Here is an 18,402-nt window from a genome sequence, read left to right as displayed (position 1 = left end):
GGGCCAAATTAGGCTATAATTGAAATGAAATTGGGCTATCATTTGAATAGCCATTTTCCCCTTTTAAAATTATAAAAAATAGTAAATTAATTTATGAAAATAAATTAAAAGTACTAAAATTAATTATGACATATAATTATCAATTTAAAAATATTGGACTTAAATTCATGAATATAAACACAATTTAATCCTAAAAGAGGCTAATATTGCAATTATGCAATTTAGCTTTAAAAAATACTAAATAAATTTGTAAAATATATGCAAAAATTCCCTTAGCTATATTTTAGCATAAATATAAAAGTCCAACAGGTGATTCAAAAAATTATAATTTTGGAAATAATTATTGGTTTTTTATGGATAAAGATGGAGAAATAACTGATTTAAAGCCTTTAAAAAATTAAGGAGAAATAATGAAACACTTGGACATACTTAGATATGCATACATATGATTTTTTAAGTTATTTTGCATATTCAAAAACATATAGGGAAAAATTGGGTATCAACAGTTGCCCCTCTTTACCAGGGAAGAAGGAAAAAGTTGTCGGGTAAAGATATGATAGCCAATTTTGACCGAACAAAATGGTTCAAAGAAGTTAGGATGCGCCCTGGCTTTTGAGCTGCTTACATATCCCTGGTTTTACAGGAATCAGGACATATGTAGTTCAGGATCCGTCGGCGGAGTATGCCGATGGAGACTTTCCAAGAACGGACGCAATATCCAGGACGGGGCGAGTGAGCGACTTGTGAGAATGGTTAAGGCTTGATATGGCTGCGGGAACTGGAGTGGGCTTTCTCCTGCCGGGATGGCTATTGCTCACCTATGTACCTGCAATTAGAAACAATACAAGCATATACTGCGCATAATCTGTACATGATGCAAATTCTAGTCAGACCATGAATGGTGTCTTCGGGGGGTTAGGATGACGTCCTTAGACCATGACGTCCTGGGCCATGAAGCGTATGATAAAGGATTCGCAGGCCATGAAATGATGCTCTCGGGCTATGAGGATGGTGCCTCCGAACCATGGTGCCTTTGAATAATGATATGCAAAAGATTAAAAAGGATCCTCAGGTCATGACATGGTGTTCTCGAACTATGAAGATGGTGCCTCCGAACGATGACGCCTTTGGATAATTTGGCGATCTTTCAGCCCATGAGATGCAGTATGCTGCGATCTTTCAGCCCATGAGATGCAGTATGAGACGATCTTTCAGCCAGGCAGATGCAGTATGGGGTGATCTTTCAGCTGTGAGATGTAGTATGTGGCGATCTTTCAGCCATGCGGATGCAGTATGAGGGGATCTTTCAGCCCATGCAGATGCAGTATAAGGCAATCTTGCAGCCGTGAGATGCAGTATGAGGCAATCTTTCATCCAGGCAGATACAGTATGGGGCGATCTTTCAGCCGTGACATGTAGTATGTGGCGATCTTTTAGCCATGCGGATGCAGTATGAGGCGATCTTTAGCCCATGCAGATGCAGTGAGGCAGTGTTTAGACTTATGCAATGATAAAGGCAGTGTTTAGCCTTATGCAATACAAATGCAGATGGAGGTAGAGCTTAACCTCGGAAGGAAGAATGGTAGCCTTATGTAATGCAAAAAATGCAAATGCAGACAGCGTTTAGTCTCGAAAGGCAGAATTTTAGCCTTATGCAATGCAAAAATGTAGATGGAGACAGCGTTTAGTCTCAGAAGGAAGAATGGTAGCCTTATACAATAAATAAAATGGCAGATAGTAGTAGAGCTTTCTTAGCTGATAGTAGATTGCGGCATTGTGATTGCCGGGGACATTGTGACACACGAAATATTACTGGTGTGTGCGGATAGCAAATGTTGGTAAGTGGTAACGGCTCCGAGAGTTGTATTCCTGAATAATGTTTGTCCCACGGGTGTATAGTATGTTTGATGATTTCACAATCCAAGTACCTACATCCAAAGAAAATCGTGAGTTTTGTAAATGGGAGGTTAGTTCGTATCCCCGCTGGCTTTGCTTGACCTGCTCGGCTCTGATCTGGTGATACTGTATGTATCATTGGGGTAGAGTTGCTAAACAAAGCAATTCAGTAATATGCATGATTTTGTAAAAATATGACATAACAATAATTTTTAGATGAACCGACGACTGTGATGTGGTTCGGGACATTGCAACTTCTCTTGCTATGGAATTTTGAGGGTCCCCCTCAAAATTCTGCCCTAGTTTAATGGGTTGATGCTTCTGACTGTTGCTTGCGACGATCGACTGAAATTACTTCGGAATTTTGAGGGTCCTCCTCAAAATTCTACCCCAATTTCCAATTGCGTTGAGGGGGGGGAATGAAATTTTTATTGAATTGTGACCGAACCCATAGGGTTGCCTACGCATCCCCTCTTAAACGGGAATCAGGTCAAGCGTAGTTCAAATTACATCATATAAGGGAAGCATAAAGATTACACATAGTAGCGCTTGACTGCATCTGAATTGATTGGTTTTGGCCAGACTTCTCCGTCCATTTCTGCAAGTATGAGGGCTCCTCCTGCCAGAACTCGGTGAACCATGTATGGACCCTGCCAGTTAGGAGAGAATGTCCCTTTTGCTTCATCTTGATGCAGAAAAATTTTCTTTAACACCACCTGCCTCGGTGTGAACTGTCTCAGCTTGACTCTTTTATTGAAGGCTCTGGACATTCTGTTTTGATAGAGTTGACCATGGCAAACTGCATTCATTCTCTTTCCGTCGATAAGGGCTAGTTGCTCATAACGACTTTTCACCCATTTTGCATTGTCGAGCTCAGCTTCTTGTATGATCCTTAGGGAAGGAATTTCTACCTCGGCCGAAATGACTGCCTCTATACCATAAACCAGCATATAGGGGGTTGCCCCGGTTGATGTGCGGACTATGGTGCGATATCTCAATAAAGCAAATGATAACTTCTCGTGCCACTATTTATGCCTCTCTATCATTTTCCTCAATATCTTCTTGATATTCTTGTTGGCGGCCTCTACAGCTCCATTCATTTGCGGCCTATAGGCTGTGGAATTCTTGTGTTTGACCTTGAAGGTTTCACACATAGCTTTCATCAAGTTACTGTTGAGGTTGGAGCCGTTATCAGTAATGATCGACTCTGGAATCCCAAATCGACAAATAATGCGGTCGCGGACAAAGTCCGCCACAACATTCTTAGTCACTACTCTGTAAGATGTCGCTTCGACCCATTTGGTGAAATAATCGATTTCTACTAGGATAAACCTGTGCCCGTTGGAAGCGGCAGGCTCGATTGGTCCAATGACATCAATTCCCCAAGCAGCGAACGGCCAAGGTCAGCTTGTTGTATTAAGCTCATTTGGAGGCACTTTTATCATGTCTGCATGTATTTGACAGCGGTGGCATTTTTGGACATACTGGATGCAGTCTGTTTCTATAGTCATCCAAAAGTAACCAGCTCGGAGTATCTTCTTTGCTAAGACAAAACCGTTCATATGTGGGCCGCAGGTCCCAGCATGAATTTCCTCTAGTAGCTTGGATGCTTCCTTTGAGTCGACACACCTTAACAGTCCCAAATCGGGAGTCCTCCTATACAGGATTCCTCCGCTGAGAAAGAAATTGTTGGACAACCTCCGAAGTGTGTGTTTCTGAGTAGGATTTGCAAGTTCTGAGTACTCTCCTTTTGCCAAATATTCCTTGATATCATGAAACCAAGGCCTTTCGTCTGCTTCTTCTTCAATATGGGCACAGTAAGTTGGCTGATCATGGATCTTTACTAGAATGGGATCAATGAAATTTTTGTCTGGATGTTGTATCATAGATGACAGGGTAGCCAATACATCAGCGAACTCATTCTGGATTCCGGGAACATGTTGGAACTCAGTTTTCGTGAACCGTTTCCTCAATTCCTGTACATGATGCAGATACGGGAGTATCTTAGAATATCAATTAAAGTCTGGACCTTTTCTGTCAAAGAATGGAATTCATCGATGGTGTGCCCTTTTGTGTCGGAGTGGTATGCACAGGATTTGTTTGGGTTAACCCACTGAGAAGAGTGCAGCAGGGATGGGGTGACATAACCAGTAGCTTTAAGCCTCTCATACAACTGGTCAATAGGTTCAGCAATGGCTGTATATTGTTTTGGATGTCTGCGATCAAAGGTTGGTCGAGGTCTAGGGAAGTTTTGCCGCGTAGGAGGTGATTGATAGTGGGATGGTTGAGTAGGTTTGGTAGACATGAGCGTGTTGGGAATATCTGGGCGAAGTAGGCTGATATGTGGGAGGTGGAGGTGATTGATAAGTGGGTGGTGGAGCTTGATAGGAGGGTGAGAGTTCTTGGTAGTTCGGAGTAGGCTGATATGTGAGTGGAGGTGTTGGGTAAGTTTGATATTCGATAGGAGATTTGGTCCTTTGTGCAACCATCACGGCTCCTACATCCCTTTTTTGGACACACCACCGGACTATAAAGCCTTGTTTGTAGCTTGCAAGGCCTCGAAGTTTGTAACCATACCGCTTTTGATACCTTCTTCAATTCTTTCACCCAGTTTGATAATGTCGGAAAGTTTATGGCTTTCAATCATCATTAGTCATTCATAGTATTGCGGGTCTTGGGCCCGGACAAAGAATTTGTTCATCTGGTCCTCCTCTAGGGCAGGCCTGACCTTAGCAGCTTCGGGCCTCCAGCGAGTAGCATACTCGCGAAATATTTCTGTAGGCTTTTTCTTTATATTCTGAATATAGAACACATCCGGCGTATTCTCTGTGTTAAACCTGAACCTGTCCATAAATTCGGACGCCATGCCTACCCATCTTGACCACTTCTTTGGATCTTGGCTGATGTACCAAGACAACGCATCTCCTTTCAAACTTCTCATGAACAGCTTCATGCGGATTCTCTCGTCTTTCCCTACTCCAACCAGCTTGTCACAATATGTCCTCAAATGGACCCTTGGATCACCTGTACCGTTAAACATTTCGAACTTTTGAGGTTTGTATCCCTCGGGCAGTTCGACATCGGGCTGTATGCAAAGATCTTCATAGTTCAGCCCCTCAATTCCCTTGCTTCCTTCAACGCCTTGAATCCGGCTAGTCAATTTCTTAAGTTCCTCTGCCAGGTTCCTGATGAGCAAATCTTTATCATCAGACTTGGGTGTGCTTGAGATAAGTTGGATGGAGTGTGGCACGATCTCCACGTAGATGGGGGTGTTATGGTGGGTGTGAAAGTGGTCTTTTGTGGAGTATTGGAGTTCTGGGATGAGTAGCAGAGTGTTATTTGGGGTATATTTTGGTGGAATAGTGTAAGGAGCGGGATGATTCTGTTGCTTCGGGATGTTTTGAGGTGGTGTGGGTTTTGAGTATTGGGAAAGGTGATATCTAGGGGCTGAGGGAAAATGATAGGCTTGCCAAATTCCGAACCTGATCGAGCTCTTCTTGGAATTTCAACAACTTTTGTTCAAGTAGGGATACATTCTCCTTAGGAACCTGAGTAACATGGCCATTGGCGGCCTCTACCCGTTCAGTTGAATTCTCCTTTCTGACGTTGTTCAAATCTTCCATTTTGCCTTTGTTCTTATTTTTGACAAGACTAAGAGAAGGAGTGGGTGGAGGGCCCCTGGATCTCGTGGAATAGGATGATGCTGCTAGAGATGCACGAACTAACCTTTGGGGAGGGGAATAATAAAAACAAAAGGTAATCAAGTAAGTGAGGATTATAGGAAGTATTGCAATATTTAAACACATAGTGCGGGAATGTAAATCGTGTCCTAATTTGGGGACCTCTTTGTGCCCGAGGTAGGCCTAGCGACAAATAGACTTGGAGAACTTAGAATGCTAAATGCCTCATTTTATTGATAAAAATAGACGAATCCCAAAACGACACTAATTAAGCAACAAAATAAAGGTCACTAATGGCCATTGGCCTTATTACATTCATAAAGCGAGAAACTAAATTCCTATCTATTTTGTCCCAAAAGGACCTTCCTCGGGTTGAATGCTCTCGTTGATCAAATCCTCTAGTTCGCGTAGGTTCACAGTAAAAATGCCTTTTCCATGTGTTGTCCTTTGTTTCCCCAAGTGTTCTGGAAGTCAGTGACTCTCTTCCTCATTTTTCCTTCCAATTCTAGCAGACTGTATTCCAGATATTCCAACTTTTCGCTAGCTTTGGCGGCCCTCTCTTTCCACTCATTGATTTGGTCATTTGATGGAAGACTCCTCCACCAGTCTAGCAAGAGTGGGGGCGTGCTAATCATACCGAAACTGGGGACCTCGTGCCTCATTTTCTGTAAAACAAAAGGGCTAGGCCCTTACCCCCACCAGACTCGACTATTTAATACTAACAATTAGCATGAAGCATTTAGTTCTCCAAATAAGTGCACAGAACGTGACGATGTCTATTTGGGTTTAGGGAAACCCAATGGACTTTGGACAAGGCTATCTTAAAGGATCATTATGTGGACAACATAACTGACCCAGCTAGGTTTGACCATGATGCATGCATAATTTGAACAGAGTAAGGTTTCTATGGGGTTTTAGACTGGTACCCTTGAGCAGACAACTCAAGGGGGAAGGCACGGAACCGTCGACTGCACCGCCGATCGACTGGTTTTACCGCAAATATGCCTTTCTGAATTTAGGGGGTAATAATCTAGGAAGAGCGCAACCACTCATTATAAGTGTTGCTATGGTATTTGTTTCGCATGATTGGAGTATGATGTTGAGCATGATTATGCAATAATTAAAAGCATATTGGCACGTATTTACACGTTAAGAAAGGAAAAAATACAGCAGTTTCATAATTTAAAGCAGTAATAAAGGAAAGAAACGAAGAAGATAAGTCAGTTTTGCTTTTTGAAAAGAAATTAAATACTTAAAGGAATTAAACAAGTAATTGCACATAAGGGAGGGTACAAATTCACAAGAACAATATGAAGTGGTAAAAGCCTATGTATCCCCAGCAGAGTCTCCACATTGTCGCGCCCCCTTTTTCCCTCTTTGCATCGGAAAATCGGGTTTATGATATTTTGGTATAGGACAACTCATTCCTTTTGGGAACTGGGTTTTGCATTTTGAAGAGTCGCCACCTAATGATTTAAGGTGCATTAGGACACCCATAAGGCTCGCTTCTAAGTTTGTTTGATAACCAGAGATAGGGTAAGGGCTTGAAATTATCATAAGGGGAGGTGTTAGGCACCCCTCAGGATCCACTAGTGTGGTTCCCGGCCAGATAGTTTTTTGTGAATTTGTGCAATTTAGCAAATAAATGAGTATAGGCTCAAATAGTAGGGGATTTCCGTTTAAACAAATAAGAGTTTGAAAGAACAATTATTAAAAGATGAATTTTGAAAAGAAGTTGCAAATGAAAGGGAAAGGGGTCCTAGGTTTATTTATAATATGGATCACATCAATGCGATACCCGGTATGACACTCCTCAAAAGAGGGGATACATTTGGTATTAGCGCACCGGCCATCATATTCATATCTACCCTTCACGCCCCGTTAAGGTATTAAAGCACGGATTGGTCTCGACCACTATTGCATGCTATTACCCGTCCCATTCCTATCAGTCCCGGAGGAACTTAGGACTACTATTCCTAAAGGGGAGGGATATTAGGCTAACTTTTAGGTTTCAAAAGGTGAAAAAGCTAAGGCGACATACAAAAACACATCGGACTGCACATTAAGGGAAACATGTAAACAACTAAGAGGCTCATGTATACCTCCTCAAGCAAAGCACATAAATAACATGACTTAAACACAATCAGGGTCTGAATTTAAAGTACTAAGGAAAGGGGAGTTTTAATTGTTGAGGCAGACCAGTTTATTACATAACTCAGATAAGAAGTCCAAATTAGGCGTGCCTGCTGGTTGTAGCAGTTACTAATTAACAAAGGTGGGTTCAATTTTTTTCTTGTTGTCATCTAAGGCTTACCTAAGTGTGATTGGTGAGATCCTATAAACATTGATTATTATTACTGATTAGGAGTGTAGCAAAACAGTGACAGTTTAAAACTAGCGATTTGAGATCCTATAGGCATTCTTTCTAAATCGTATTAATAAAAGGAGTGTAGGTTATTTAAAACTAGTTCAGAATAGTACGAGTTAAGCTGATTTTAAACTAGACCGGTTTCAGATCCTATAGGCATGATATCTATTATTGCTAATTTTTAATTCATATAGACATGATATCTAGTTGAACGTGAAATGAAACAGGCAGGAATTACTTGAAATTCCTATAGGCATGATTTCTATGAAAAATACTTGTTTCAACCTTATGGATATGATGTCTGATTATAGCCGTTTAGATCCTAAAACATGGTGTCTAAGTGTGGTAATAACGACATGCAGAACTTAAAACAAGTCCTATAGGCATGTTATCTAAATGCAGAGTTAAACATGCAGAACTTAAAGCAGGTCTTATAGGCATGTTTTCTACCCTTCTAATAGCTAAACATGCATAATTACCCATCCCCTTTTCACTAGCCAACCCCGATGTTTATTACAAATTATTACAGACCAAATAATGAATTACATCAGAAAAGTGTAAAAGAAGAAGTTACAACCAAAGAAAGCCTGATTCTTGACTTCCTCTCTGAGTTATGGAATAAACCACCTCAAGCATTACTTGTTTCAAAAACCTTTCTCAGACCTGGGTGTGTCAAAGTTCCCTAAGGGTCTCAAGGGACCCCAAGCAATGCTTACACCCACGTTTGCATAACCAAATAGAGATGAGTGCAGTGTGGAAGGGCCAGCCCTTATGTGTCCAAGTTCAGAGAGAGCTCATGGGTATCAAGGCAAGGCTCACACAAGAGGGGCAGAACCTATGTTCTAAGAGTATAGTGGAAGTGCAGAAACAGAGATTTATTTAAAAGTGGGTTGAGAATAGTAAGGGGTAAGAGCGATTTGAAAACAGTAGTAGTAAAATAGAATCAATAGTTGCACAAAGGGGTCAGGGGTTTGGGAATACATTGCATGGAGCATATGACCCTAGGAGGAGTCAGGTTTAGACATGCACAGCAATAGATGATGTTCGCATGCCCATAAGCCAGCCAGGGAATACAAACACATAAGAGGATATGGGGTTTGGGATTCATAAGTCAGTAAATCACATAATCAAGTTACTGAGAAAGTACATACATAAGGGAACACATTAATTTAGAAGGGGAGGGAGCAGATTACAGCATGCTTAGTAATGAAACCTGATTGCATAAGTATAAGTAGAAACAGGCAAGAGTGAAGGAAACAGCTAAAGAAACATGTTGTTTTTGATGCTCGAAGATTAATTACGACATACCAGTAAGAAGCAAATGCAGAAAGGAAAAGTAAGCAAATTTTCACAGCCTAGCCTTGGTTTTCAGCCGGCTAGATCAAGCAGTAAGCCAAGTAGTAACAGAGAAAATAGAGAGAGTTTTGAGTGAAGTGTGTGTTCTGAACTCAGATGGTTCGTCTTTTTTGAAAGAAAAAGGATGCAGGGTATTTATAGCTTCTGAAAACGAGTGAAAAGTAAGGTAATAAGAAAACTTTTAATACAAATATGGAAACAATCAACAATCAGAATCAATTATACAAGTGATTCCCTTTAATTAAGGAATCACTATTTAACGGGTAGTAACATGTTCAAATAAGGAAAGAAATCAGTTTGGGAGTAGATTCATTATTGCCATAAAAGGGGTAGTAAAAGCATGCAGTGAACAATCAAATCTGAGTATGAAATCATGCTTATTTTTGGAAAGGATTCAGCAAGGTAAATATTACAGTAAAGGGAAAATATTCAATCAATTTTAAACAGGCGAGTGAAATTAGTGTTCATAAAAGAAAAGCTTTGAAATCAGTCACAAGATCAAGATCAATCAAGGAAGAAACATGCTTCTGTATTTCAGTATATAAAGAGAGTGAACAGAGACATCAGACATACGAGGCCAATCCTATTGGCAAAAGAAGAAACATGCAATAGTAGCAAAAATAAGCGTAAGGTTCACTAGATAGTCAGGGCTCACACATATAGCCAAAGTGAATAAGAGAGTCAAACAAGTAAAGGTCTCACAGTAACAGGTGAGGAAACCTTTTGAAAAGTTAGGGTTTCAAGTCGAGTTTAAAAAATAGTAAAACTCGGAATCAGATAAGTCACATAAAGAAGAGGGAGTCACAAACAAAGAACTTAAATCGAATTAAGTGCATGCTCAAACAAACAGTTTCAGACTAAGAAGACTTATGGTTTTCAACAATAATTGAGTTTAAAAGATGATAAAAAAATAAGTCAAACAAGAACTTACACAAACAAGTACTAATCTAACAAACAGCTTCAGAACTCGAATGAGACCCAAAAGAAATTAGGGTTTTCAATATGCTAACTCAGATAGAAGAACAACATGAGCAAAACATAGCAAAATCACAAACACGTTAAAATCAGAGAAGGGATTTTTGAAATAACTTAAAGGAAAACCCTAATCGAAAAATGAAGAGTCCTTTTGAGAGCAAAGTTAAAGAACCTTCGAGAAACACTTAAGAAAGTCATAGTAAGTACAGATATAAAGCAGATTTGAGAGAAAGTTGAAAGATCTTAAAGATTAGGGTTTCAAAAAACATAGAAAAGGTGAGAAAGGCCCTGAAAGTTACCGATCTACCAAGGAGAGTCAAGGATCTGACTCGAACGATCATGGCTGGCCGGAGAAAGGTCAAGGATGACCGGAGAAAAGCCACAAACTAAAATCGAACAAGGTCTGGACAAGATTCCCTCAAGTTCTGGCCATGAAACCACGGGAACAAACACCCAGGAGCCATAGAAGGCCACTACACGTCTCCAATCGCCATGGGAGGCCATGAATTTGGCAAGGTTTAAGGTGGATTAGGGTGTAGTTTGATGGCGGCGGCTAGGGTTCGTAAGAGTTTTAGAGAGAGTTAATAGAGAAGAGGGATTCAAAGGCGACAGTAGGTGAATAATGAAGTAGGGTAAGGGGTTGTTTGGAGTTAAAAAAGGAAAGGGAAACTGGTGGTCGTTGATCTAAATGATCAACGGCTGGGATAAAGGGGTTAGGTGGGGATTCGGGTTGGGTCGTGTAAATTAGTTTAGGGGGTCGGGTTTGAGTGGGAATTAGGCCGAAAGAATTGGGTTCAGATTGGGGCCAAATTAGGCTATAATTGAAATGAAATTGGGCTATCATTTGAATAGCCATTTTTGCCCTTGTTAAACTTTTAAAAAATAGTAAATTAATTTATGGAAATAAATTAAAAGTACTAAAATAAATTATGACATATAATTATCAATTTAAAAATACTGGACATAATTTTCATAAATATAAACGCAATTAATTCATAAAAGAGGCTAATATTGCAATTATGCAATTTAGCCTTAAAAATACTAAATAAATTTGAAACAAATATGCAAAAATTCCCTTAGCTATATTTTAGCATAAATATAAAAGTTCAATAAGTGAATCCAAAAATGATAATTTTGGAAATAATTATTGAATTTTTATGGATAAAGATCGAGAAATAAATTGATTTAAAACCTTTAAAAAACTAAGGAGAAATAATAAAACACTTGGACATACTTAGATATGCATACATATGCTATTTTGAAGGTATTTTGCATATTGAAAAATATATAGGGGGGAAATTGGGTATCAACAGTCACAACCCCAAATACCCCAGTCGTGATGGCGCCTACCATAGTACTAGGCTAGCAAACCCAACATTTAGCCACAGTGAATTCTTTTTATAAAATCATTTCTCTAAAACCGATTAAGTCTCAAGTTCTCATATGAAATATATAAATCAACAAAAATATGCGAAAATCAATACAAAATATACCAACACAACCCAACAATCCAGTGTCACTAGTTAGAGCCTCTAAATACAACCAAGAAATAACAAAATAAGTTCGAAATAACAAAATACTAAAATAGGAGGGAGGACGGCAGGGTTGCGAACGCCGTGCAGCTACCTTGCGATTTCCAGTAAAGCTCTAAGATTGCTGGAAGCTCTCACTTTGATGCTCGGGCACCTGGATCTGCACACAAGGTGCAAGGAATAACGTGAGTACGCCAACTCAGTAATTAACTAAAGTAAATAAGGTCTCAGTGTAGTGACGAGCAATTTAAAACCATATAAGAGTTCTCAACAGAAATATCAAGTCAAAACCAGCAGTGCCATGGTCAGTTATCTCCTAAAACTTCAGTTTCAATTAGAACATTTTGAAATCATTTAAGAAACATTTTTCAACAGATGCTCAATCTAAAAAGAAGAGTGAAAGTAGAAAAATGTCATAAATGGGCCCCTCGAGCAAGGTATCACTCATAAGTATAGCCTCTCGGGCAAGCTTCTCAGTTACTCATGACTCAACTCTCGTCAACAGTACTCACACTCAGCCCTCCGGCTCAATAATATCTCATAATAATAATAATAATAATAATAATAATAATAATAATAACCGTTGCGGCGTGCAGCCCAATCCATAGTTTATAGTCGACTACGCTCACTGGGGGTGTACAGACTCCGAAGGATCTCCTACTGCCCAAGCATCATATCACTGCGGTGCGCATCCCGATCCAATATATATATATATATATATATATATATATATATCGCTGTGGTGTGCAGCCCGATCCATATAAGTACCGCTGCGGCGTGCAACCCGATCCATTATATATATATATATATATATATATATATATTATGAGGTCCTCAACCTCTCTCAGTCATTAACCTCACAATCACTCGGGCATATCAGTAAAAATCAGGGAACTCAGCCCAAACAGTTTTTCATATTTTAAGTAGAGTGATGAAATCGGAGTTAAACAATAAACAGGTAAAACATGACTGGGGATATGCTTTCAAACCAAATAGAGTGAGGAAAGTAGTAAAAATACCCCCAAGGGTCTAAACAGGTCGGCACAAGGCCCCAAATATGGCGTACAACCCAAAATATAGTATCAATCTCTAAAATACGGGATATCATGAGATTTCAAATCAAATACGCGGCTTAATAGTCGCTACGGGACGGACCAAGTCACAAATCCCTACCGGTGCACGCCCACACGCTCGTCACCTAGCATGTGCGTCACCTCATTTATCAAAACTATACGAAATATTGGGGTTTCATACCCTCAGGTCCAGATTTACAATGGTTACTTACCTCAAATCGGATGAAATACTACTCCGCGACACCATTGCCTCTCGACTTGGCCTCAACTCGAATCGAATCTATCTAAAATTAGAATCATAACGTTAATATATGCTAAGGGAACGAAGCCCATGCGAAAATAATCAAATTATATCAAAAATTCCGAAATTGGTCCAACCCGACCCCCGGGCCCACATCTCGAAGTTCGATAAAAGTCACATAAATAGAATCTTTATCCTCTCACGAGTCCATACATACCAAGAACATCAAAATCTGACCACAAACGACCCCTCAAACCCTCAAATCAAAGTCTCTAATTTCAAGCCCTAACTCCCGAAATTTTAGGCTTTAGATACCACAAATTTCATGTTTAATTAGGTAAAAATCACAATAACATTGAGTATTAACCTTATATCTTACCTCCATGTGTTTCCCTTTGATTCCCTCTTCAATTCTTCTCAAAAAGCTCCAAAATCGCGAACAATGGCTATTTAAACATTCTGCCCAAAGTGACCCTTTTCTTCTTCGCGAACGCGGTCAAAGCCTCGTGTTCGCGAAGCACAAAAATCCGTTGACCACTTATTCCTTCTTCACGAACGCGACGTCCTAAACGTGAATGCGAAGATTCAGCTTCTCAGACTATCACGAACGCGAAGCACAATGACCAGGACCCCAGCTGCTCCCATTTACTCTACACGAACGCGGGAACCTCATCGCATTCGCGATGCACACAAAACCTTACCCTTCGTGAACGCGGGGCCAACATCGCGAACGAGAAGGCCAAATTTCCAGCCTCACTACTCATCCCTTCACGAAAGCGAGATCCCTCTCGCGAACGCGAATATCAAAAATCTGCAACAGAAGCAGCAGAAAATCTGCAACTTTCCAAATAAGGATTTGATCCGTTTAACCACCAGAAACTCTCCTAAGGCCCTCGGGACCTCAACAGAACATGCCAACATATCCCATAACATCATTCAAACTTGTTCCAATCTTTGGAACACTCAAAATACCAAATCATCATCGGATTCAAGCGTAAGAAATTCCAAAACTTTCAAATTCCGCTTTCGATCAAAAAGTCTATCAAACCTTGTCCGAATAATATGAAATTTTGCAAACACGTCACAAATGACATGACGGACTTACTCTAACTTCCGAAATTCCATTCCGAACCCTATATCAAAATCTCCCCTATCAACCGGAAAACGCCAAAATTCTAATTTCGTCAATTCGAGCCTAAATCTACTCCGGACCTCCAAAACCCATTCCGATCACGGTCCTAAGTCCCAAATCACCTCCCGAAGATATCTGAACCATTAGAATTCACATCGGAGCCCTTTTCCCATAAGTCAACATCCGGTTGGCTTTTCCAACCTAAGCTTACTCAAAAGAGACTCAGTGTCTCATTCCTTTCCAAAACCTCTCCGAACCCGAACCAACCAACCCGATATCACATAATACAGCTGAACAAGACATTAAGAAGCAGAAATAGGAAAAATGGAACGGTAACTCATGAAACGACCGGCCGAATCGTTACACCTTTGTGTTGTTGTTAAAGGCTACTTCAAGTTCCTTGCGCACAAATAAGAAGTTAGGTTTTGCCCCGCTTATCTTTCCATCTATAATGTAATGGCTTTCACTTTGATCAAAAAAATTCTTCCACGACTCAACATCTTTGTTGAAGAGTAGTTTGTATTTGTGTTCCCTTTGTCAAGACAGAAAAGCAATAGTCACCAGTGGAGTTAATGTGGCAACCAATGAATATAATACCAGATTAAATTAATGTTACCTCTTCATCAACGAATATTAGCAGCCAGCGAACACCCTCACCATTTGAATTTTTGTACTCCTTTATTAAGCCTCTTCGAATTAGGATAACTTTAATCACCCATTCTGTTGCAAACTTTTGCAACTTGCTAATAGGCACGCATTGGTTTTCTAGTTCTTCTTTGCTTGCCATTGTGATTACGCTGTAGTTGCTAGGAAGTAGGTGCAAATACTATATATAGTTGTAAAGTAAAAATAATTTATTCGTATCTAATTTCTTCAATTTAAAATGGTAACAAAATACTATTAATTGTTAATGTTTGAGTGCAATAATGAGCAACTTCAGCTGGCAATATGTACCACTATCTTAACAATCTAAAAAGAAATAGTAATTACAAAAGTGTAAAATTTTTACCAATTCGGTGATGCAGTAATACAGGTATCCTGTAAAAAGGGACGGGGAAATCTGCAAGTAGTATAGTTAGTGCAAATCATATTAGAGTTGCATCGTTACAAGCAACAGAAAATTTCAAAAATTAAAAGTATAAGTTAAAAATGAAGAAGAGTCCTATTTGATATTGTTTGAATCTGTTAATTATGTGGTATATCTTTTATGCAGAATCAACATTAAATGATTTAGAAGCGTGATACAAATTAGTAAAAATAGAAGCAAACTTTTTAATAGCAAATATCATGCAGTAACTACAGGTCTCACATAGTCAAAACAACTGAATAAAGTAATACTCTTTCTCCAACAAAAACGAACTAAAAAAATAAATTCTTATGCAAAATATGGTTAAAGTATGGCATCTACAGAATTATTAAATAATACCTTGTTGTAGATCATACAAGAAAAACACAGCACATCTTCAACACACAAGTACTAAACATGGTTATTAAACAGGAACTTTGTTCAACAGTAGTTATTATGCACATAACATCTTTCTAAAGAGAGCTTTAGATGTAAACTAAAATAAAAACTTATGAAATTTATAAAAGATCTTGCTAAACATTGGAGAGTGTAGATTTATAAGAATAAGCATAAAACAGAGTATTCAACTTCAAGAATCGAGATCAAGAATACTCATATGAAGTAACAAAAGGAAGAAAAATTTACCAACTGAAACTGCAACTTTCCTCTATTATTTGTGCTCATGGTGATGGTTATGCATATTACTGGTTTAGATTCCATTTATATAAGCTCCTCAGTAGTCTAATGATATTCTGCAACAGATAAAATAATTAATTAGCAATTAAATCAGGTAACAGCTATCACATGTTCTCTAGCCATGATCTAAATTAAATTACATAACAGTTATCACACGTTCTCTAGCCATAAGATCCAAATTAAATAGCTAAATTCATTGTGCATTTATGAAACTCCATAATGATAGACCCATTTCAGTACTAACTACTAAATAAATCAAGGATTAAAAATTATAAAATATCTTTTAAACATGAGACTATTAAACCATCTAATATATATTAATAAATAAGCGAAAATATAGAATGGAAAAATATTGAATACTTGGTAATGGGAATGGCTGTATAAACGTCTTTGCCACAAGATAGGCCGCCTTTTTTGCAGCGAAGAATAGTATCAACGGCAATACCGCAACCCTTCAGTTGTTTGATGTATATGAGAATTAAAACCCAATTTCAATAAGGCCAAAATGGCTTCTATACTCATATTTATGAGAGTATTTCAAATCTACATATCGATGTTGAGCGTGATATGAACACAATTGTACAATTTAGATCACCTCTTCGGTGGCCTTGCTGTGACCTAGGCCCTAGATGAATAAGTATAGTTTCAACAACTCACCTTTTAATTTTGGGTGGAGAGATGATGTGATTGCCCCAGTTAAAAGAATGACCACAAAATATACTTTGACCCCCATAGTTTTAAAGTTGATACTTTATACCAAAGAACTAAACATAGACTCAAATAATGTAAAGGGCAGCTATTATTAATATTCTTTTGTGAATAATTAAGTTGTAATTAGCTGGAATAAATCACATAAAGAGACATCAATTAATGTACAAAATATCATTTAATGGGAGGTAATTTTAATATTAGTTAGAGGGTAATTTGGTCATTCAGCTTTTAAAGGGTATTTTAGTAAACTAACTTCGCCTAAAATTGTTCATGATTACAATATAGTATGATTAGACCAATGGCAAGACAAATTAAAATATTTATGTGACTCCTCTAACATCCTAGCCTCAAAAATTGACTCCACTACATTCCTCTATATGACTCACTTCTTGTGCCAACTAAAGATATGAGTTCTTTACCAATCCGTCGTAAAACATGTGCCCTCATCAACAAAGCAAAGAGATTAATCAGTCCGTACTCACATATGAATTCTAGTATAATTTAAGGACTCACATATTGAAAGAATTCTCTCACTCTCGCAGAGAAACTCATATGTCACCCAAGTTCGTACCATAGGCTTGTCCGTAGTGTAGGACTCAACTAATTTAAGTTTGTAAAATCTAGGATCAAGTAGGACTTTAGAGATTGTAATGTAGGCTAAGGGACGGGTATGATACAAGAGGGTAGAAGAAACTCTCTGGTAGGCCAAAGGCCGAAGCATTAACAACTCATGGGATACTCGGACTTCTACCAAACTTGGTTCTTTGTACGGGCACCCCACACTTTGTTCTAACCATCTCGCTTGATTTTGCTTCCTTCCAATGGCTTTGCTTCATGTGCTCCTAGAAAATATTAAACGACACTACCAAAATGATACAATACAAAATTAAATTAAAAAAACTACAAATAAAAGAAAGCAATAAAGATGGATTCCCCCCCCCCCAACAAGTACCTGATTTAATGTCGCGGCACGATGTGCATCACTTTTTGTCTCCACCTCGAGCTTATGAATTGAACCCCTAATTTGGCTTCAAGTTTTCGGTTATGCTCCAGGGATGGTGGAACAAATCTAACTGGCCCAAGGAAATACTGTAGTATTCTGCACTTCTTGGCCTTGACATGAGATGTGTTTCTGGAACGAAAAATTTCAGAGTATAGGGACCTTGTTCCTCATTCCTTGATTCCTCAATTGGCTCGGATAAGTCTATTTTCATATTATCATCCAAACACAATGTGAAAAAATTCTTAGAGTGATGACCAATGTGCTGAAATATATAAACTTCAAGACTTTCAACATCCTCAACACTAATGACACTTGAATCAACAAAATTTGTATTCTCACTGTACTTGGCTGACTCTGGTATCACTTCTTCAATATCGGCATCCTCAAATTCTAGTTGGCTAGGTTGTTGGTATTCTACTCTAACCTCCTCCGTCAGAGTGTCAACTGCTGACTCTAATTTATATTGCTTTCAGCTACTATCCAGCATATTGACTTGTTAGAACATTCAAAGCTTCTACTATTTGACTTACTCGAGCCTTCAAGTTGTGAATAGTTTCCTCATGCCTTTGAATCCATAATTGTGTGTCATTATTTTATTCCACAAGGCACCTTAGCATATTCTTAATCTCCTTTAGGTCAGCATCCCCAGGTTCTTTGTTCCTATTAACTTCAC

At 38.8% G+C, this 18,402-nt stretch overlaps 1 long non-coding RNA gene across 1 annotated transcript; it reads right to left on the bottom strand.

The window, feature by feature from the left end:
• Nucleotides 1-11,699: 11,699 nt before the first annotated feature.
• On the bottom strand, nucleotides 11,700-16,687 carry LOC104224673 (uncharacterized). The gene is made up of 4 exons (XR_710406.2): nucleotides 16,376-16,687; nucleotides 15,965-16,071; nucleotides 15,263-15,313; nucleotides 11,700-11,967 (listed from the first exon to the last, which is right to left on the bottom strand). It is a non-coding gene; the product is annotated as an uncharacterized lncRNA (long non-coding RNA).
• Nucleotides 16,688-18,402: the final 1,715 nt, after the last annotated feature.

This window comes from Nicotiana sylvestris, chromosome 6 (genome assembly GCF_000393655.2).
Source record: "Nicotiana sylvestris chromosome 6, ASM39365v2, whole genome shotgun sequence".
NCBI lineage: Eukaryota > Viridiplantae > Streptophyta > Magnoliopsida > Solanales > Solanaceae > Nicotiana > Nicotiana sylvestris.
This window is presented reverse-complemented; position numbering and strand designations above follow the sequence as displayed.